At 41.1% G+C, this 23856-nt stretch overlaps 1 protein-coding gene across 2 annotated transcripts in view; it reads left to right on the top strand.

Annotated features, from left to right (window-relative positions):
• The window catches only part of LOC125447502 (volume-regulated anion channel subunit LRRC8C-like), a 52565-nt gene that overhangs the window by 1807 nt on the left and 26902 nt on the right, over positions 1-23856 (top strand). The window contains exon 1 of one of the 2 annotated variants that reach the window (XM_059639881.1): positions 17794-21393. The exons of the other annotated variant lie outside the window; for it this stretch is intronic. The gene's annotated coding sequence lies outside the window, so the exon portion shown is untranslated. Of the gene's footprint in view, positions 1-17793; positions 21394-23856 lie in introns of those variants that run through there. 2 annotated transcript variants of the gene reach the window in all.

Genomic DNA, 23856 nt, shown 5'->3' on the forward strand with positions numbered 1-23856 from the left:
TTCATTTTAAATGTGGCCAAGCAGGCAGAGGCACGATCCTTGGTAACCTGGAACAATTCAGGCGGCACGGTGGCTCAGTGATTAGCACTGCAGCCTCACGGCGCCAGGGACCCGGGTTCGATTCCAGCCTCGGGTGACTGGCTGTGTGGAGTTTGCACATTCTCCCCGTGTCTCCTCCGGGTGCTCCGGTTTCCTCCCACAGTCCAAAGATGTGCAGGCTAGGTGGATCAGCCATGCTAAATTGCCCGTAGTGTTCAGGGCTGAATGGGTTATATGGGGATGGATCTGGGTGGGATGTTTCAAGTGGCGGTGTAGACTTGTTGGGCCGAAGCGCCTGTTTCCACACTGTAGGGAATCTAATCTAACTTTGTGAGTGAGGGGAAGCATACCAGTCGTGATCTGAGTCTTTTATAAGAGTCAGATTTAGTTCAATCTCTGAAATATATTAAAATAGAAGTTTTGAAAATGCTTTATACATCTTCCCCACCCCTTAGCATTGGGGTCAAAGATCTGATAAAAGATTCAGATTTTTGCACTGTGTTCAGTAAAGTTCAGTACTTGTGTAAATTAAAGAATTGAACTCTGCTGTAAAGTCCTTCAGATCAAATGGTTTGCCAACACACTCATTAGTATGCAATGAGTTAAATCCACTAGACAGTTATGGAAAGAAGAATGTCCGAAAAGTAGTGGAATCTTCAAATGAGGAGGGCAAGAAAATAATTAAATGGAAGAACGTCCATGATGATGGATAGATGTTGCAAATGAATATTTTAATGGATTCAATGCAGTTACCTACCTCTATAAAGCAAAAGGATCTTTAGAGAAGTTGACGTACGAGCATGAGAAATGAAAGGCTATTCGGCCCACCCAGTTAATATGTATAAATTCTTGACTTGTATTCCAGACAGTCATTTCTCTCATCATGTTTACTAAGATTCATGCCTGTCCCCTCTACTCTCTCTTCATGCAGGAACCCACTCCATTTTCCTCTTATATATGCTTATATTGCACTTCGTGGCAAAATTTCACATGTTCACTATTCTTGTGAATGTGCAGAAATTTTCTGTTGCAACACATATTCTGTTCATGCTTCACACTGTTCACAGATGAAATTCTTCTTTCTTGCCTGAAGCCATGCCAATATTTTAGTCAACTTGCATTGGTTCTCACTTTCAAAGTTCCTGTTTAGTGCTAATGTAAACAATTAGTGAAACCATGGTTACGGAAGCTTCTGACGCTAAATGCAGAATTGTAATTATCGAAACCATGGTGATTAGGTGTTCTATCATTACTTCTGTTTCAGTTTCCCAATCAGTAGCTCTTTTTTAATGTATCAAACAGTTCAAGTAAACAAATAAATGCCTTTTTCCCTTTGCTTGATACCTGATTTAATTTCCATTATTGAATACTTTTACTCAAAGCTGATCTTATCAGTGAGCTGTTTCAGAAGAATTAAACAGTGTGAGGGAATTAAGTTAACATTCAGTTATTCTTAACAATTAATGACATAAGTATTAAATGCCTGAGATCATTTCTAGGAGACAGTCCTGGAAAAAGCATTGATTTTTCAGTGCAGCTCTTGTGCTAACTTCATGGAGTATGAAAGGATTTTGAAAATCATGCCTTGGAGGAAATAACAATCAGTGAAATTTGGTAAGGGAAAGATAACTGGTGAGCAGGATCTTATTGCAGGATTGATGCGGGTCATGAATTTTGGATGCGTATAAGAAATACTGTTTCAATTTTTGTGATTAAGGACAGAGTGAGCATAAAGTTGTAAAAGAACTAAGCAGACTTGGCAATGAACTAGGTGGAGGATTTGAAGTTCAGCTTAGAAGTGGTGTGAAAAAGCATAGGCCCAAGCTATGCCTGCCTCTTTGTAGGACTCGGAACAAACCCTTTTCCATAGCTACACTGGCCTGAAACCCCACCTCTTCCTCTGTTACATCGATGACTGTATCGGTGCCGCCTCGTGCTCCCATGAGGAGCTCGAACAGTTCATCCACTTCACCAACACCTTCCACCTCAACCTTAAGTTCAGCTGGACTATCTCTGATCCCTCTCTCTCCTTCCTGGACCTCTCTGTTTCCATCCCTGGAAACTGATATCCTTTTCAAGCCTGCCGACAGCCACAGCTACCTGGAATACACCTCCTCCCACCCACCTTCCTGCAAAAATGCCATCCCCTATTCCCAATTCTTTCACCTTCGCTGCATCTGCTCCCAGTATGAGGCATTCCACTCCCAAACATCTCAGATGTCCTTTTTTACAAGGACTGCAACTTCCCCTTTTAGTGGTCAAGAACACTCTCGACCGTGTCTCCCGCATTTCCCACAACTCATCCCTCACACTCCCTCCCCGCAATAACAACCAAAACAGAATCCTCCTCGTCCTCACGTACCAACCCACCAACATCCGGATCTAACCCATCATGCTTCAACACTTCAGCCATCTGCAATCCAGCCCCACCAACAGACATTTTTCCATCCCACCCTTTCCATGGGGACCACACTCTCCACGACTCACTTGTCTGCTCCATACTCCCCTCCAACCCTACCACACCCAGCAGTTTTCCCTGCAACTGCAGGAAGTGCTACACCTGCCCAACGCCTCCTGCCTCAAACCCATCCCAGGCCCTAAGAAAACGTTCCACATCAAGAAGATGTTCACCTGCAAGTCTGCTAATGTGGTATACTGTATCTGCTTTTCCAGATTTAAGCTCCTCTTCGGTGGCGAAACCAAGCGGAGGCTTGGGGACCGCTTTCTGGAACACCTATGCTCGGTTCGCAACAAACAACTGCACCTCCCATTTCGACTCCCTGTCACACTCCTTGGATGACATGTCCATCTTGGGCCTCCTGCTGTGCCACAACGATGACACCCGAAGGTTGCAGGAACAGCACCTTATATTTTGCTTGGGAACTCTGCAGCCCAATGGTATCAATGTGGACTTCACAAGCTTCAAAATCTCCCCTCCCCCAACTACATCCCAAAACCAGCCCAGTTTGCCCTGCCTCCCTAACCTGTCCTTCCACCTATCCCCTCCTCCCACCTCAAGCCCCACACCCATCTCCTACCTACTAGCCTCATCCCACCCCATTGACCTGTTCGTGTTCCCTGAACTGACCTATCCCGTCCCTAACTCCCCACTTACACTCACCTTTACTGGCTCCACCCCTGCCTCTTTGACCTGTCTGTCTCCTCTCCACCTAACTCTCCTTTATCCATCTTCTGTCCGCCTCCTCCTCTCTCCCTATTTATTTCAGAATCCCCTTGTCCTTCCCAATTTCTGAAGAAGGTTCTAGGCCTGAAACCTCAGCTTTCCTGCTCCTGTTACACTGCTTGGCCTGCTGTGTTCATCCAGCTCTACACTTTGTTATCTTACTTCATAAAACAACAGTTTTTTTTTGTTTCTGAGGCTGAATAATAAGGAAATCTTTTTAACCTGAACGCTGAAAATGACTAGAGCAGCGGACACCTTCTGTGTATTTTGAAAATACCTGGATATAGATTTGAAGTGCCACTAGCTATAGGGTTAGAGACCGAATGTTGGCCAGTAGGATTAGCTTATTCATGGCCATCACTGATACAATGGACTAAATAGCATCCTCATGGGGCATACATATTTTGTGCTGTATTTGCTGTCTCCCCAATCACCTGACATGCCACAGTTACACTTACACTTGCTGCCTCCATTGCCTCACCTAACAGGCCATACATCATGTGTGATCTAAACCCACATCATTGGCAAGCTATTTAAATTTGTAAGGGTCTAAATTCTGACATTTGTATATGAACAGGGTCAACGAAAAGCATTCATGTTAAAATCCTTGGCTGAAAATATTTCTCTTCCCTAGTTCAGGGCTTTAATGCCAATTTTCCGAACACATGAGTAGGGAAAGCTTCCCCTTCGGGCACAATGAGGGGACACATTTGGAAATCAATAAATATTTACTTACAATATGGGTCTGAGGAACACTGGGCATGGCAGAATCAGAGAAGAAGTCCAGCAACTTTGGAAGCAACTCTTGCCATCTTTTATGCTTTTCACAAGACTTACCTAAATTTAAGCTCCAAACCCCAGCAATCAAAGCCAAAATTACATTTGCCTTCTTCATTACTTGTTGCATCTGCATGCTAAAGTTTTGCATTTCATGCACACAAATACCCAGATCCCTCTGCTGCACTTCTTTGATGACTCCTTTTAAAAATAGACTGCCTTTTGACCAAAGTGCGTGGCCTCATATTTCCTACATTAAACTTCATTTTCCAAATGTTGACCACTTGCTGAATCTACCTATGCTGTTTCAGATTCCTTATTCGCTTATCACAACATGCCTTCTCCCCTATTTTTGTACCATAGGCAGGTAAGTATATATTGCACTCTGCCCACTCCTCCAAGTTACTAATGTAGTAAATAATTGAGGCCAAAGGACTGATCTTGTTGACATTCCATTAGTTCGATAAGTCCAACCTGAAAAAGACCCATTAATTCAACTCTCCATCTCCTCTGTGAAATGACATCAGCAGCAAGTCACCCCTTATTTACATGTGGGAAGTCCTTGACACAGGTCCAACTTCCTCAGAGCCAGCTGTCAAGGTATCAAAATGACTGACACTCTTATCAGCCAGTCCTCCCTGATAGGGCCAAATTAACAGCACAGTCAGAGAACTCATATTCTAGAGGTCCAAATAGTATCAGAGATAATGGGAACTGCAGATGCTGGAGAATTCCAAGATAATAAAATGTGAGGCTGGATGAACACAGCAGGCCAAGCAGCATCTCAGGAGCACAAAAGCTGATGTTTCGAGCCTAGACCCTTCATCAGAGAGCTGATGAAGGGTCTAGGCCCGAAACGTCAGCTTTTGTGCTCCTGAGATGCTGCTTGGCCTGCTGTGTTCATCCAGCCTCACATTTTATTATTCTAGAGGTCCACCTGGCTGACCTTGTTACAATCACTACATTCTGTGTTAATCAGTCTATGACCCATGCTAATACATTACCCCAAAAAACTGTGAGTTCCTATCTTGTGCAATAACTTTCAATGTGGCACCTCATCAAATTCCTTCTGGAAATCCAAATACACTGCATCTACTGGATCCCCTTTATCAACTCTCTGAATATCATCAAAGAACTCAAGTAAATTCTCAAAAATGATTTTTCATTTCATAAAACCATTTGACTGTTGGATTGCCTTAAACTTTTCTAAATGTCCTGCTATTTCTTCCTTAGCAACAGGCTCAAGCATTTCCCAATGACAGATGTCAGGCTACTTGGCCTTTGGTGTCCTGCTTTCTGTCTTCCACCCTTCTTGAAAAGCGGCATATTAGCGGTTTTCCAATCCACTGGAAACCTCCTGCAATCCAGTGAGTTGTTGAAATAGTTTGATTAATGCCTTCATTATCTCTGCAGCCACTTCCTTTAAAAACCCTCGCATGCAGGCCATCTGGTCTTGCTGAATTATCTGCCACTAGTTCCATTTTTTATTCATCCATGGGATTTAGGTATTGTTGGTTGTACCAGCATTTATTGTCCATTTTTAATTGCCCTAGAGAAGGTGGTAGTGGCTGCTTTCTTGAACTGCTGCAGTCCACATGCTGTAGGTTGACCCACAATGCACTTAGGAAGAGAATTCCAAGATTTTTACCCGGTGATATTGAAGGAATGGTGCTATATTTCCAAATGAAGATGGTGAGTGATTTAGAGGGGAACTTGCAAGTGATAGTGCGCCCATGTATTAACTGCTCTTGGACTTCTAGATTGAAGTAACTGAGGGATTGAAAGATGCTGTCTAAGGATCTTTGTTGAATTTCTGCAGTTCATTTCACAGACAGTACACACTGCTGCTACTGGGAGTCAGTGGTAGAAGGAGTAGGTGTTTGTAGATGGCAAGCAAGCTGAAGTTCGAGTTGCCTGTGTCTGTGAGGAAACGGGAGCTAATTGCAGCATCAATAATGCAATCAGGATGATTGGAAATTAGTAAAATTAAATTGCAAATGAAGCAGCTTGAATTAAAGGTGATAGCAAGGGGAAAAGAAAAAGAGAGAAAAGCTCTGGCAGAACAAGAAGAAAGAGCAAACGAAATTAACAGATCTAAGAATGGCATGTGTCTGAATTTGCCTTTTTGCCAAGGGATGTGTTTGTGGGATGTCCCTATACTGGAACATTTAATTTGTAATTGGTACTGTATCTACATTCAGTTAAGTTTTCCCTACAGTTGTTATTCTAAATTCCTCTTTCATCTGTTTGTATTTTAACTATAGTGTTTAAATAAATAGTGTTTTTCTTAAAGTCAAGTAGTTTGACCAGTCTCATTGCATCTGGAACATGGAATTTCACATCTGCCTTTAAAACAAGAAGCAGCTAGGGTCTCGGCTACCTTCTTAAAATATATTGATGGGGTCTGAACCATAACAAATTGTTGGTCTCATGCGGGATCAAAATCTATAATTCCAAGTTGGGTTTTGGACTGTTGGACTTAAGGGCGGTGAGTGATAGTAGGTCTTAGTGTCTTTTATTTCTGGTGTTGAATTTGATTGGTTTAAACAGGGTATGCCTTGTGCAGTAATGGCGCTTTCGGTCACTAAGAGTTTTCGACAGGTGGAAGAAGTGACTTCAAGAGTTTTAAATAAAAGTGATCAAGGCAAAGCTGTTGGAATTGGAGAACAGCTGGAATTGGTGGTTACCTTTGCCCACACAAAAAGGGGAGGCAATTGCATTTTAAAATTGTCAAAAATGCCATTGGAATCTTTGGAAATGGCTAAAATTCAATTGCAAATGAAGAACTTGAGCATCAAATGGAAATAAAATAGTTTGAATTACAATTAAAAGCAGAAGGAAAACAAGAAAGTGAGAGAATTTGAACTTTGGATGTTGGCAATTAGAGAAGAGAACCAACTTAATAGGGCATTGAAAATAGATGAAACCTATGATGCTCTTAGACGATTATTTTAGAGGAGTTCACATATTCACTTTCTGAAGTTGTGAGAACTCATGTGGAAGAACAGATAATTAAAACTGCAAGATTAGCAGTGAAATTGCCAATGATTATGAGTCGTTTCAAAAATCAAAGTTTGGGCTTCCGACATCAAGTCAATCTGTGAGGGGTAGAAATTAGAGAAAAGAGAAATCCTCAGGTGGTAAGAGAAAAGAGATGTCATTGAAGATAGTGTAGATAGTTTACCACAGATTAAAAAGAAAACCCATGAGAAGTTAAGAGAAGTAAACAAAAACCTCAGTTATTTTCACTGTAATAATGTAGGACAGATGAAGGTGCAGTGTTGGTGGTTTAGAATTGCACTAGGAAGATGGATGTGGTAAAATAAAATAAACCAGTGGAGTTTATTAAAGTGGTAAAGGAGATCCCAGTGGAAGCTCAAAAGCTGCAAAAAAAATGTACAGTCTGCTCAGGAGTTGTGTACCAGAAGGAGCAGGTAAAGAAATTAAAATTTTAAGAGATATAGGAGCATGTCAATCTTTGATGGTGAGGGATGAGGAGGCATGTACTTTGGAAGGACTAGTACCAGAAAATGTGGTAGAATATTTTAGTTATGCTCAGAAAGTTAGCAGATGATACCTAAAATGGGTGGTGAAGTGAACAGCGAAGAAGGTTACCTCAGAGTCCATTGGGACCTTGATCAGATGGACCAATAAGCCAAGAATTGGCAGATAGAGTTTAATTTACATAAATTTAAGGTGCTGCATTTTGGTCGGTCAAATCAGGGCAGGACCTATACAATTCATGATAAGGCCCTGGGGAGTGTTGCCAAACAAAGAAATTTGGGGTGCAGGTTCATAGTGCCTTGAAAGTGGAGTCGCAGGTAGATAAGTTGTGAAGAAGGCAAATGTTCTGTTCAGACAACAAGGTGTAGAGCTGGATGAATGCAACAAGCCAAGCAGCATCAGAGGAGCAGGAAAGTTGATGTTTCGGGTCTAGACCCTTCTTCAGAAATAGGGGAGGGGAAGGGGATTCTGAAATAAACAGGAAGAAAGGCGAAGGCGGATAGAAGATGGATAAAGGAGAAGATAGGAGGCAGGCAGGGCAAGGAGGCGGGGTTGGAGCCAGAAAAGGTGAGTGTAGATAGGGAGTTAGGGAGGTGATAGGTCGGTCCAGGGAGAACGGACAGGTCGAGGGGGTGGGATGAGGCTAGTACGTAGGAGATGGGGTGGCGCTTGAGGTGGGAGGCATGGTTAGGGAGGTGGGTACGAGCTGGGCTGGTTTTGGGATGCGATTGGAAGAGGGGAGATTTTGAAGTTTGTGAAGTCCACATTGATACCGTTGTGCTGCAGATTTCCCAAGTGAAATGCTCACTTTTGATGATATGCTCGGCCTTTATTGGTCAGTGCCTTGAGGAGAGGAGTTAGAGGGTTATGTTGTGGCTATATAGGACATTGGTTTGGCCACTTTTGGAAAAATGCGTTCAAATCTGGTCTCCCCTGCTATCGGAAAGGTGTTGTAAAATTTGAAAGGGTTTATAAAAGATTTACAAGGATGCTGCCAGCATTAGAAGATTTGAGTTTTAGGGAGTGACTAAATAAGCTGGGACTTTTCTCCCTAGAGTGTCAGAGACTGAGAGGTCACCTTATAGAAATTTATAAAATCATGATCGGCACAAATAGAGGTAGGGCAGTACAAAACTAGAGGGCATAGGTTTAAGGCTAGAGGGAAAAGATTTAAAACAGACCTAAGGGGCAACATTTCACACAGAGCATGGTGTGAGTACAGAATGAACTGCCAGAGGAAGTAGTGGAGCTTGGTAGTTACAACATTTAAAAGGCATCTGAGTAGGTATATGATAGGAAGGGTTTAGAGGGATATGGGATAAACGCTGGTAAATAGGACCAGATTAAATTAGGATAGCTGGTCATCATGGACAAGTCGGACCAAAGGGTCTGTTTCCATGCCATAAATTTCTATGATTCTAATATGTGGAATTCATCATGAGAATTGAATTGAATAATTTGTCACTTGTATTTAATGTAAACAGTTACAGTGAAAAGTGTGTACCTTCACCGTACATACAAGGCGCCGTTCGCGTTAACTCAGAATAAGACAAGAAAAAAAAAACATTGATATGCTTTAAAAAGTTAGCTTTGGGATTTTTATGGTATCATCCACCATGAATACCAAAGCAAAACTGTTGTTTAAGTTATCTGCCATTTCCCTATTCCCTGTTCTCCATTATCAGTTCCCCCAATTGCATCTGTTATGGACTAGTCCAGACCCTCTCAAAATATTCAGAAGATAGTCTAGACCCTAACCCTTTCTTTTTTTAAAGGTAAATGTAAGGTGTTGTAGCCCAGAAGCAATTCAATTGGTCAAACTACTGGATTTAAAGCAATTCACTTTATTCATCGCTATAGTTAAAATACAACAAAAGAAAGAAGAAACAAAAAGAAGTTGCTGGAGTAGCTCAGCAGGTCTGGCAGCAGCTGTGAAGAAAAATCAGAGGTAATGTTTCGGGTCCGGTGACCCTTTCTCCTTTGTTCCTGATTTACAGAATCTGCAGTTCTTTCTCTTTTTTTAAAAGAAACAAGGAATTGGAATAACTTAACACATTGGAAAACTTAGCAGAACAATAGATACAGTAACTATTACTAATTAACTTCCAATATATCAGTATCCCATTAACACACCCTTGGCAAAAGGAAAGTTCGGAAAACAGATTGTCTTACATACAATTCTCCAATCTGGGAGAATAAAAACATCAAAAGACAATTCTGGGAGAGAGAGAACTCCAGCTTTCAGCTGTAGCAAAGAGAGATGTGGCAGCTTTTCACAACCCTAGCAGCTCTACTACTGAAAGTCGAAGAAATTACAAATCCCAGTTGTGTGCATGGGAGTTTGACCACACCCCTTCAGGCTGCTTCTATGGTTTTAACTTCTTAAAAAAATACTCAAGTCTTCACAAGTTGTTTATCTTTTCTGAGATTGCTTACCATCTCTGCCTTTAAACTACTCTTCAACGAAAAGATCAAAATACGCCTCTTACATCCTCTAAGGGTGTTCTTAGCTCCTCTTCTTAAATGCCTGCACAAAAACTTACTGTTTGTTGTTATATTTCTTGCCAATTTACTTTCATAATCAATCTCCCTTTTGATCAGATTTTTAGCCACCAGCTGCAGGATCCTAAAAAATTCCAATCCTCTGACCTACCGTTAGTTTTGCCACTTATGCCTTAGTTTTTGATTGGATATTCTCCTTCTGATTCCATACTTCATTCAACAGACTTTTCAAGTTGATCCACCTCAATACAAACTATCCATTTCCCCTCCTTTTCAACAACAACAACAATTTCTATTTATGATGTAACTTCAACATTGTAAAACATCCTAGGGAGCATTATAAAATAAAATTTGACACCAAACCACGTAAGGAAAGGCTAGGAGCTAAATAGAAGTTGCTGGAAAAGCACAGCATATGTGAAGAAAAAAGTCAGAGGTAACGTTTTGAGTCCGGTGACCCTTCCTCAGAACTGATGGTAGCTGGGAAAATGTTGGCATGTATGCAGAAAATAAGGAGGGGGATGGGGTAGGGAGTAAATGATAGGATAGAGCTTGAAGAAAGAGCAATTGTATACACAAAAGAGTTGCTAATGATCTAGGTGGGTGGGTGAATAGTTGTTAATGGGGACAGTTAGTGACTAACTTGCTGGAGGTGGCAAAAATGGCATGATGATCTTTCTGATTATGCCTGTCTCCTCTTGGGGCTCCATGTACTCCATGAGGAGACAAGCATAACTGCCGCCCATGTGACTATCCATGGCCACCCCTCTAATCTGAAAAAAATGAGAGGAGGGGTATGTGGAACATTCCTTGTTCCAGTCCTTTTCCAGCTCCTACCCACAACTCTTTCTCCAATATATTGATGATATCATTGGTGCTGCTTCCCTCTCTCATCCATAATTGGAAAGGTTCCTCAATTTTGCTTCCAGTTTCTCCCCTGCCCTAACTTTCAACTGATCCATCTCTGACTCCTCCCTTCTCTCCCTTGACTTCTCTGTTTCCATTTCTGGGGATAGACTTGCCACTAATAACCATGATAATCCCACTGACTCCCACAGCTACCTGGACTATACATCCTCACATCCTGCTTCCTGTAAAGACTCTAACCCATTCTCTCAGTTCCTCCGTTTCCATCGCACATGTTCAGATGAGGCCAAGTTCAACAAAAGAGCCTCTGACATGTCCACCTTCTTCCTTAACCAAGGATTTCCCAGAACAATTGTCTACAGGGCTCTCAACTAGGTTCGATCCATCTCCGGCACTTTCGCCCTCACACCTTCTCTTCCCTCCCACTACAGCGATAGGGCTCCCTTTCTCCTTACTTTGAATCCCACTAGTATCCACATCCAGAAGTTCATCAGATCCACCACCTCCAGTGAGATGCCACCACCAAACACATATTCCTGTCCCCTCTCTTGTCCACCTTCTGCAAGCACCTGCTCACAATATGGTCTCCTCTACATTGGGGAAAAGAAGCATAGACTGGGTGACTGCTTCGCAGAACATCTATGTTCTGCTTGCAAAAAAGAACCTGAGCTACCTGTTGCCTGTCACTTTAACACAGCACCCTGTTCCCTTGCCAACATCTCTGTCTTTGGCTTGCTACAGTGTTCCAGTGAAGCTCGATATAAGCTGGAAGAACAACACCTCATTTTCCACTTGGAGACCCTGCAGCCCTCCAAACCCAATGTCGAGTTCAATCATTTTAGGGCCTAACCTCTCCCACATCTCAGCACCCCTCCCCCACACACCAGACCTTGTTGTCACATAGCCTGCCATTACACACTACCTATTGTTAGTCAATCGTAGTCCCTCCCAGCCAGTTCGTTATCAACTGCTTTGTCTATACAACTGCTCTTTTCTCTCTTTGGGACTCTATCCTATCACTTATTCCCTACCTCATTCCCCTCCCTATTTTCAGACATTTTCCTAGCTACTATCAGTTCTGAGAAACAGTGACCAGACCCGAGACATTAACTCTGATTTTTTTCTTCACAGACGCTTCCATACCTGCTGAGCTTTTCCAGCGACTTCTGTTTTTGTTCTTGATTTTGGCTTTTAAGGAAAGGTTAGGGCAGATAACTAAATATGTAGTTGATTCTTAACTGCCCTCAGGGCAGTTAGGGATGGGCAATAAATGCTGGTCTAGCCAGTGACGCCCACAACCCATGAACGAATAAAGGGGGAAAAAATGATATACGACGAAAGTTGTAGTAAGTGATTAAAGGAGAAAAACTCAGAGCTCAGGGCATTTGTGGTTGATGTCATAGCTGCTTATGGTGATGCAATTAAAATTGGTGTTGCATAAGATGTTAAATTTGGATAGATGCTGAATCACAACATGGACACAGACGACATCCATCAAAGCGATCACATTGGTTGGAGCTGCAAAAACTCAATATCAGCTGATTCTAAGCCAATCATGATAGAAAATCTCAGAAGATTGCACAACTATTGCACATTCAGAGAAGACTCTGCATAATTCAGAACTATCCATGATTACAATTATTTCTGCGGTATTTAACATTCTTCAAACCAATGATTTTGATACTTCTGAGCTCAACTCCATGTCCATGTGCATATTCCCAAGCCCCTTCTTCAGAAGCAACAATTCAATAAATTTCAGAGTTGTTCTAGTCTATAGATCCATTCTATCTGCTCCTCATCTGGGATCTTTAAAAAAAATTCTTCCTTGCTGTCAAGTGTCAAAGATCTTCAACAACTCTTCAATTCCAAAGTCATTCTGAATCCTTCTCCTTTGCTTTCATGTGACCCCTTCCCTATTTCCAAACTTGTTCCTTGCCATGCTTTCGACTTCAGAAGAATGAAATGTAACGTCAGTTGTTCATGTGATAGTGGCAAATAGTCTGTTTCATTGATAATTCTGTCTGTCCATCTGCTGTAAGGCTTTTTGAGTATTTCCATCAGTTTCTATTCTTATTTCAAATTTCTAACATTCCCATTATTTGCTTTTGTAACAGTGTTCACATCAATTAGATGCAATCAAATAAAAACCAATCAGCAGAGAGTATTGTAGGAGAGATGTATGATTTTTTAAACTCTTACACCCAGTCACTTTGTGGCAGATTTCAATAGTTGTTTTCTGGCAAGTGAATGTAGCAATTGGACAATGTTGGATATTTGCCAGCTGTCTTGGAACCCGTTTTTGAGCACATGTCTACCATCAATTCAGTACTTTTGAATTACAGCTACTGTTGTCAAGAATGAAATGTAACGTCAGTTGTCCATGCAATAATGGCAAATAGTCTGTTTCATAGTGGTACTGATTCAGAGAAAAATATTGGTTAGGATATTGGAGATAACAACCTATTCTTCTTTAAAGAGTCCCATAGTATCTTTTATATCCATCTGCAACAGTAGAAAGGGAGTCAACTTACCATTTCATCTGAAATGCAGCATTTTAATACAGCAAATTTAATGTTCTAAAATGGCCCAGGAGGGCTTTAATGTAATAAAACACAGAAGGAGGCCGCTTGGCCCCTTTTTTGAAGAACAGTCCAGTTAATTCCGCTGCCCTGCTATTTCCAATGCATCTACTTTTCTTCTCTTTCAAGTGTGTATACAGTTCTTTCTGAAGGCTATTTCGGTACATATATCCACAATCTCCCATTGGTCCATGTGTTCTAACTCCTAACCATTCACTACATGAAAATATGTCTGTTCATGTTAGTTCTAGTTCTTTTGCCAAGTATCTTAGCATTATAAACCCTTCAGTCACTGGAAACATTATATCTTTAACTCAGAGTTATACCTTTAATGGTTATGAAACTCTACATAACATACCTATTGGTCCACTCGGCACTAAAGAGAACATATCCAGCTTCTCTGGTTTTTCACTCAGACACTGGTATCGCTATGATTCAGTTACCAGAGTGGGACTTGGAATGCATGGGCTTCTGATGCAAAAGTATGTGAATAGAAAGGAAAAGGCACAATCAGACCAGGAAACCTGGTCCCAACCTACCATCATTTGTTAGATAACAAAATGTTACAATATTGCATTTGTATTCAGAATGTAACCATAATGAAAAGCATTACAATGGTAAATTGAGAGGAAAATGAGTAGAAAATGTCAATCCTGGACTGAAAATTCACTTTCAAAACAGGTGTGTTAGCCACTGGGGAAAGCTGACATTGCAGCTTTCTTCACTATTATAGTGATTTGATCAAATGACATAAATGCAAATATAATGAACAAAAAATGGCTAAGATTGAAGTCACGCTGATGTCTTCAACCATTCCACACACCCTCACCCCAGTCCAATTTGCAGAGTCATACAGCATGAAAACAGACCCTTTGGTCTAACCAGTCCATGCTAAACATAATCTCAAAATAAACTAGTCCCACCTGCCTGCACTTTGCCCATATCTCTCCAAATATTTCGTACACATGTACTTGTCTTTTGAACATTGTAACGAAACCCACAAGCGCCACTTCCTTCAGAAGTTCATTTCACACGTGAATCACTCTTTGTATAAAAAAAATTCCCCTCATGTATTTTTAAAAACTTTTCGTCTCACCTTAAAAAATGCCCTATGGTCTTGCAAAGCTCCACCCTATAGAAAACACACCTGTCATTTACCTTATCTTTACCCCTCATGATATTATAAAAGTCACTATGTTCACCCCACAACATTCTGGTGAAAAAATCCCAATCTATCCAGCCTCTCATGATAACTCAAACCCTCCAATCCAGGCAACATACTAGTAAGTCTCTTTTAAGCCCACTCCAACTTAATAATATTCCTATAACAGGGTGACCAGAACTGGACACAATACTCCAGAAGAGGCTTCACCAACATCTTGTACAACCTCAAAGGTCAGAACAACGAAGGCAAGTGTGCTAAATGCCTTCTTAACCACCCTATGTATATGTGAAGCAAATTTCAATGAATTATGTGTCTGAACCCCTAGGTCTCTATGTTCTACAACAGTACTCACTTTTAATTGTGTAAGTCCTACCTTTTTTGTTTTACCAAAATGCCTCTCATTTATCCGAACTAAACTCCATCTGTCACTCCCCAGCCCATTGACCCATTGATCAAGATCCCTATGTAATCTTAGTTAACTTTCTTCACTGTCCACTATACCATCAATTTTGGTGTCATCGGCAAACTTACTAACCATGCATTTGATATTGTCATCTGAATTATTTGTATTTATGACAAACAAAAGTGGATCCAGTACCAATCCGTGTGGAACACCTCTGGTCACAGGCCTCCAGTCCAAAAAAACACCTTTCATTAACATTCTCTGTATCCTGCCATAAACCAATTTTGTAAACAATTGGTAAGCTCATCCTGAATTCCACATGATCTAACTTTATGAATTAATCTACCATGTGGAACCTTGTCAAAGGTTTTAGTAAAGTCTGAGTAAACAATGTCTACTACTCTGCCCTCAACAATCTTATTGGCAATTTCCTCAAAAAACTCAATCAAGTTTTGTGACACACGACTTTCCTTGCACAAAACCATGCTGACTATCCCTAATCATTCTTGCCTCTTCAAATGCATATAAATCCTATCTTTCAGACTTGCTTCCAACAACCTATGCATTGCTGAAGTCAGACTCACATTTTATAGTTCCCAGACTTCTCTTACATAACTTCTAAAACAAAGGCACAGCATTAGCCACTCTCCACTCATCTGACACCACACCCGTAGTTATAGATGATACAAATATTTCTGCAAGAGGCCCTGCAATTTCCTCCCTAAATTCCCACAATGACTTTGGATGCACTAGATCAAGTCCCGAAATTTATCCACCTTTATATTTTCTGAGACATCCAGCACTTCCTCTTCTTTAATGTGAACTATTTCCAAACCATCAATATTTATTTCCCTGAGTTCTCTAGCCTCCATTTCTCTCTCCATAGTAAAAACTGATGCAAAATGTTCATTTAATATCTCATCCATTTCCTCTTTAATCTTTAAGAGACCCTACTCTCTCTTTAGTTGCTCTCTTGCTCTTAATGTACTTGTAGAATCTATTATTTGCCAAGGCTATTACATATTGTCTCCATGCCCTCCTGATCTCCCGCTTAAGAATGTCACTACACTTTTTATACTGTTCAAGAGATTCATTTGAACACAGTTGGCTATACCTAAAATATTATTCTTTTTTATTCCTGACTAGAACCTTAATATCTTTATTCGTTCACTGTTCCCTAATCCTACCAGCCCGCCTTTCACTCTAACAGAAATGTAATGACTCTGAACTCTCGTTATCATGCTTTTGAAAGCCTCCCATTTATCAGACGTCCCTTTACCTGTAAACAGTCCACCCCAATCAAATCAAAGTTCTTGTTTCATACCTTTAGAATTTGCCTTACTCTAATTAAAAGCTTTAATTTTTAAGAAAGACTTATCCTTTTCCATAATGATTTTCAAAAAATAGAATTATGATCACTAGATTCAGAAGTGTTCCCCTGCTATCACTTAAGGTACTTACCGTGTCTTATTACCCGAGAGAAGGTCAAGTTTTGCTCCCTCTCTAGTAGGAACATTTACATCTTGATAAAGAAAATTTTCTTGAACATATTTAACAAATTCTTCACCGTCCAAACCTTTAACACTATGGTGGTCCCAGTCAATGTTTGGAAAATTAAAATCGCTGACTATTACAACCTTATTATTTGTACAAATATCTGAGATCTTTCTACATATTTGTTCCTCAATTTCCCTCCCACTATTGGGGAGTCTATAGTATAATTCCACTAAGGTGATCATTCCTTTTTTGTTTCTAATTTTAACTCCTATATTTTCACTGGATGATTTTTCAGAAATGTCTTCTCTAGTAGTAATATATTCCTTAGTGAACATTGCCACTCCCCGTCTTCTTTTGCCTCCCTTTCTATCCTTCCTATAACATATGAAACCCAGAACATTGAGCTGCCAGTCCTATCCATCCCTCAGGCAAGTTTCTGTCATAACTATGTAGTGTCCCAATCTCATGTTCCCAAACATGCCCTGAGTTTATCAGCCCTACCTAAAGAATCTTTGCATTAAAATGAATGCAATTTAATTCTTCACAGTTACTTTGCTCTCTGACTTCCCCTTGTCTATGGTTTCCAACTGACTTGTTTTTTGTCAGCCTCAAAACCATCCCCACTGATCTGTCAATTTACTCTGTTACTTAGGGTTACCCCCCCCCCCAACCCCCACCACATAGTTTACAGTCTCCTTTGATAGAATTAGCAGATCTTTCCATTAGGATATTGGTTCCTTTCCAGTACAGGTGAAACCTATCCTTTTTGAATGGTCTTTTCCACCTCAGAAGAGATCCCAATGATCCAAGAACCTAAATCTTCAGCAATTGATGAACCTCCTTTATCCTTTTATTCTTACTCTGATTCAAGCTTGGCAACAGGAGTAAACCAAAAATTACTATTTTTGAGGTTTTGTTTTTTAATCTTCTATCTAATCTCTTACATTCACACTGTAAAGCCATAATCTTTTCCTTAACTATGACACTCTTACCAATGTGTACAATAACTCCTGGTTTCTCACTCTTCCCTTTAATTTGAGATGTCCTTAATCCTGGCACCAGGAAAGCAACATACTGTCCTAGATTCACACTCACTGCCACAGAATCTCCTGTCTGTGCCCTTAACAGGACAGTCTCCTCCAACAATTATTCTTTTAAATATTGTCAAACCTATCTCATGTCAGATTCCTTTTTGGTGCCCAAGATCAGACTGCCTATTCTATTTTGCTGTTTTCAACAGTACCCAAAACTGAGTATCTGTTTGAGAGAGAAATAGCACAGAAGACTTCAGAACTGCCTTCTTGCCTTTCCTGATAGTCATTCATCTTTCTGGCTGAACCTGCTGTGTAATCACTTCTCTAAATATACTAGCCATCTAATTCTGAATCTTGTATGCCGTCATTGATATTAAACTTAAAAAGAAGCATCATATAAAATAAACTACCTTTCCTTACCAGAAGAATTAATGTTAAACATGCAAATTTAAAAAATCAAACATATAAATCTTAAATAAAATCAACCACTTAGCTGAACAATCAATTTTTTTAAAAAACTCCTCCTAAAGCGATCCAGAACACAGCCTTTAATCTTCTGATATTAAAAAAACTCACTCCAGAGCCGTCAATGTGTGGTCCTGTCTGAGAGCTCCATAAACACGACTCTAATTAAAAAACTTCTCTGCGATTTAAAAATCATCTCTTTCGAAGTGTTAAAGAATTCTCTTCCTTGTGTATAATTTTAGGAAAAAAACTCGCCTCTGTAATTAAGAAAGTCTATTTAGCAATGTTTAAAAATAGTTGGAAAAGACTAAAAACCACACAAATTGAAAATGCCAACCTGCCAGTGTTTAATCCATAAACTCTAAATTCTTCTATTTTGAAATTCCATGCATGTGGAGAAAGAGTAAAATGTCATCACAAGATTTTAAGCATTGCCCTACCTTTCATTTGACAGCCAGTTCTCTCATTGTGCTTGAAGTTTTCAAAGAGATGGTGAAGGCATGTTAGCTTGGGTCCATGAGCTGAGGAAGGTTGTGCCTTAATGTTATCTTCTTTGCTGAGCTGTCTTGTATGAGGGGATTAGATTAGAGGTCAGGGAGACTTACTCATGTTGCAATTGTCTGGCCATGTAAGATATTAATTATTTGTTTTTTTTCCTCACTGGGGGCTTTGCTTCAAAAATATGCTGTGGTGATTTATTGCTTTTAGCTCTTATTTAATGCTAAGATAAATCATGACTATTTCTCTGATGTGATCAAACCAGTCAATCCCGAAATTATTTATTTTTGGTACTCTAGGATTCACATAATCATCTTGATGGAAGAAGTTGTCTTAGATTGTTAACTTCCCCCAAATAACCTGCTTATTTTACTAAGCCTTGGCAATATTATAAACATCTCAGCTATTTTAAGGTTCTGTGATTTCTCTTTCCAGAATATTTCCTTCCTCACTTAAGAACCATATAGCATTTAGGGTGTGTTTCAGTTGTAACGGAAAATTTCATTCAGATTATTTACTAACTTTACAATTTTATTAACAAAATTTAAGAAACAATCAACTTTAAGTGGATAAGCATACTGTTATACCAAAAATTATCAACACGTAATACCAAATCTCATGAAATCCAGTTTCTAGATTGCAATTCAGTCTGCAAGAACATTTAGTAATATCTAAGATTAGCCACGATTGAAAGAATAATATCCTTGAATAGAATATCCGTCAGCGTCACCTTTACTTTAAAGCCCTGAGTAAGAGAGATATCTTCTCCAGCAGGAAAATAATATCTTATCAGACGTATCATCTGAGGATTTTTGCAATTTCTGAAATTTCAGTGAAAGGATTGTATTTTAAAATTTTCAGGTCCCACCCCAGCTCCCCGCTTTGCAAATGTAGGTGTTAACATTCTGTATAGATTCCTCCCAGTTTAACGTAATGTCGCTGATTTTTCAGATCCCGCCCAAGCTCCCTGCTTTGCAAATGCACGTATTTACAAATAAGTAATGGTAGGTAGGTATTAACAAATAGGTATATACAAAATAGGTTCCTCCCAGTTTAAAATAATGCTGCATTATTTAACATTATTCCTTCATGGTTCCTTTACGAAAGGTTCCTGTACGTCAGCCTTTATCTGGTCAATTTGTTCGTGGTTTATTTTAAAAATCTTATCTGTTCGTGGTTTATTTTAAAAATCTTATCTGCACGTGAAAATATGGACACGAAAGTAAGAAGTTAATTTTTTTTATTCACTTGTACTTCGTTGTTCATCACCACCTTCTCAAGGGGAACTAGGGTGGGCAAGAAATGCTGGTCAGCCAACGATGACTACGTCTTATGAGTGAATTACAAAATGAACATATTATATTCATACCCAGATGTGATATTGCCTTACTCTTTCAAGCCTATATTCGGTCATTAAACTGCTGTTCATGCATTTTTGTTGTCTGTGTTAAACCAGTCTATTAACTGAAGTATTGGCATATGTGTGTCATCTCTACGTGTCTTTACAGGTATACATTGATTTTCAAAGTGGACTTTTCTGGCTTTTCCTGCTGGCTATATTTAATATGCATGCTTATCCTAACTATTAACAATCAAACCTGCATTCCGAACTAGGCATTGTTACAATGTAAATCAATTTACTTTGCTAATATGTAATCGAATGTTGAAAATTTACTTCCATTTACCAGCCTGTGATATTTCCAGCCTCTTGTTTCCCATCTTCAATCTCCAGTTTTTCACAAATTCAGCATTTTGCTGTACCTGCCATTTTTTGCTGGTGATACACTTTTTAAAACCATCTTTGTCTTTACTGACGGTTCTTTTGGCCCTTCAATCAGGTGTTCATAAGTCTGTATAATTTAGTATTTCCTCCAATAATTGAAAATATTTAGAATTTGGGGCTTTGTTCTAGCCCCTTCTATTGAAAAACTTCTTTAGATTTTCAGCTCAATAAAAATACTTGAAGGTCTGTTATTTATTTGGAACATACGGGGGTTCTGAATTGTAATAAATACAAGTCTAGTAAAAGAAATTCCGAAGATTTTTTGGTTAACTCTGGTTCTCTTTGCACAGGTTATTTCAGACCTGCTGAGTTTCTCCAGTATTTTCCATTTGTATAAAATGTAAGTCCATCATTTCTCATTGACTGGAAATGGGTAGCCAGGTGAAACAGTGAAATCCTTCGCACCTCTATCAACTATTGCATTGCTAGCTTTTTTGAAATGGGTGATAAATTTCAGTAATTCATTCATTTCCAATTCCGGCAACTCTGTATACGTCAACCAAAGTAGAGTCAGGAAGTGAAATATTGGGCACTTATGGTGGAGTGGTATGTTCCTAACTCTGAGCCAGGGGATCGTAATTAATATCCTATCATGCTCCCGAGGTCTCTATTATTATCTCTAATTTGAGCTCAAGCAATTTGTGTTGATTCTTCTCCTGCAACTAGCTTGTTTAATACCATCTTCTCTCGTTAAGAACGATTCTAAAGTGTGAATAATTTCTGTTTTATATTTCATCGAGAACTGATTCATTTCTTCCACACCAGCAATCGCAATCGGCACGTCGAAAACAAAACCGTCTCAATCGCGGCCCTACCCCACACGTGTTCCATTGTTTGACAACAGAGTAGTCCAATGGGAGCACGAGTTTATCAGGACCTGACCAATCATCGATGTGAGGCGGGCGGGGGCTTGATAGTTCGCCGACGGTTGCTGGAGGCAGCGCGAGACATAATTTGTTTACAGAAAAGAGGCGGGAGTGTGTCACCGACATTTTGAGTCGTGCTATCCTTATAATTTCAAAAATTAACGTTACGAAATGGATTGTTAGTGTTTTCATACACAAAAGAAAATCTGGCTCGGCAGTTTGGAATGAAAGTAAGTTTCCTTGCAATGTCATTTTTTTTAATAAAGCACACTCCGTGAATTAGACAAGACGTCATCGTTTTTTTTTTGATCAACTTATATGGTTTGTTAATTATACACCTGGAGCACGTTGGACTTGAACCCCTGCCCAAAGGTTAAAAACGAAACAAAGTCCCCATGGTTTCAACACCTGACGGTCACCCTACCTCAGGCAAAGGGAGAGTTTGAGAAGGATATGCCTACATGGTAACCTTGGTGGACATGAGAAATGAACTAACACTATTGATATCACTCTGCACCGCAAATTGACTGTCCAGTCAATGAAGCTAACCGAGCTCTACCGCAGTTCAAAGACATTAGATAATACTTCAAGGTTTTATCGTGTCTAATGGCACACCAGTCAGACAAAGCGTGTTCTCATGTCTTCTTCCATAGCTGTTTATTGCTGCACGCACTGCCCGCTTCTATCTTCTTCCTATAATCCACAAACCCGCCTGTCCTGATCGACCCATTGTCTCCGCCTACTCCTGCCCCACCGAACTCATCTCCTTCTATCTGAACTCCATTTTCTCCCCCTTGGTCCAGGAACTCCCCACCTATGTCTGTGACACCACCCATGCCCTCCACCTCCTCCAGAACTTCCAATTCCCTGGTCCCCGACACCTCATCTTCACCATGGACGTCCAGTCCCTATACACCTGCATTCCGCATGCAAATGGCCTAAAGGCCCCCCACTTCTTCCTGTCCCGCAGGCCCGACCAGTCCCCCTCCACCGACACCCTCATCCGCCTAGCCGAACTCATCCTCACCCTCAACAACTTCTCTTTTGACTCCTCCCACTTCCTACAGACAAAGGGGGTGGCCATGGGCACCTGCATGGGCCCAAGCTATGCCTGCCTCTTTGTAGGGTACATGGAACAGTCCCTCTTCCGCATCTACACTGGCCCCAAACCCCACCTCTTCCTCCCATTGATGACTGTATCGGCGCCACCTCTTGCTCCCAAGAGGAGCTCGAACAGTTCCCCAACACCTTCCACCCCAACCTCAAGTTCACCTGGGCCATCTTCAACACATCCCTCACCTTCCTGGACCTCTCTGTCTCCATCTCAGGCAACCAGCTAGAAACTGATGTCCATTTCAAGCCCACCGACTCCCACAGCTACCTAGAATACACCTCCTCCCACCCACCCTCCTGCAAAAATTCCATCCCCTATTCCCAATTCCTTCGCCTCCACTGCATCTGCTCCCAGGATCAGGCATTCCACTCCGCACATCCCAGATGTCTGCGTTCTTCAAAGACCGCAACTTGCCCCCGCAGTGGTCGAGAATGCCCGCATTTCCTGCAACACATTCCTCACACCCCACCCCCGCAATAACTGCCCAAAGAGAATCCCCCAAGTCCTCACATACCACCCCACCAACCTCCGGATACAACGCATCGTCCTCTGACACTTACGCCATCTACAATCCGACCCCACCGCCCAAGACATTTTTCCATCCCCACCCTTGTCCGCCTTCCAGAGAGACCACTCTCTCCATGACTCCCTTGTCCGCTCCATGCTCCCCTCCAACCCCACCACACCTGGCACCTTCCTCCGCAACCGCAGGAAGTGCTACACTTGCCCCCACACCTCCTCCCTCACCCCCATCCCAGGCCCCAAGATGACTTTCCATATCAAGCAGATGTTCACCTGCACATCTGCCAGTGTGGTATACTCTATCCACTTTACCCGTTGTGGTTTCCTCTACATTGGGGAAACCAAGTGGAGGCTTGGGGACCACTATGCAGAACCTTCTTCTCGGTTCACAGTAAACAACTGCACCTCCCAGTCATGAACCATTTTAACTCCCCCTCCCATTCCTTAGATGACATGTCCATCATGGGCCTCCTGCAGTGCAACAATGATGCCACCCGAAGGTTGCAGGAATAGCAACTCATATTCCGCGTGGGAACCCTGCAGCCCGATGGTATCAATGTGGACTTCACAATCTTCAAAATCTCCCCTTCCTGCACTGCATCCCAAAACCAGACCAGCTCATCCTCGCCTCCCTAACCTGTTCTTTCTCTCACCTATCCCCTCCTCCCACCTCAAGCCGCACCTCCATTTCCCACCTACTAACCTCATCCCGCCTCCTTGCCCTGTCTGTCCTCCCCAGACTGACCTATCCCCTCCCTACTTCCCCACCTGTACTCTCCTCTCCACCTATCTTCTCCTCTATCCATCTTTGGTCCCCTCCCCCTCTCTCCCTATTTATTTCAGAATCCTCTCCCCATCCCCCTCTCTGATGAAGGGTCTAGGCCTGTAACATCAACTTTTGTGCTCCTAAAATGCTGCTTGGCCTGCTGTGTTCATCCAGCTCCACACTTTGTTATATTGCTTCACGCTAGTTTGTCACCCGAGGCTATTCCAGTTTAATGTGGAAATCTTGAAGTTTGGTCTGGGAGGGATAGTAGGAACTGCAGATGCTGGAGAA

This window comes from Stegostoma tigrinum, chromosome 35 (genome assembly GCF_030684315.1).
Source record: "Stegostoma tigrinum isolate sSteTig4 chromosome 35, sSteTig4.hap1, whole genome shotgun sequence".
Classification (NCBI taxonomy): Eukaryota; Metazoa; Chordata; class Chondrichthyes; order Orectolobiformes; family Stegostomatidae; genus Stegostoma; species Stegostoma tigrinum.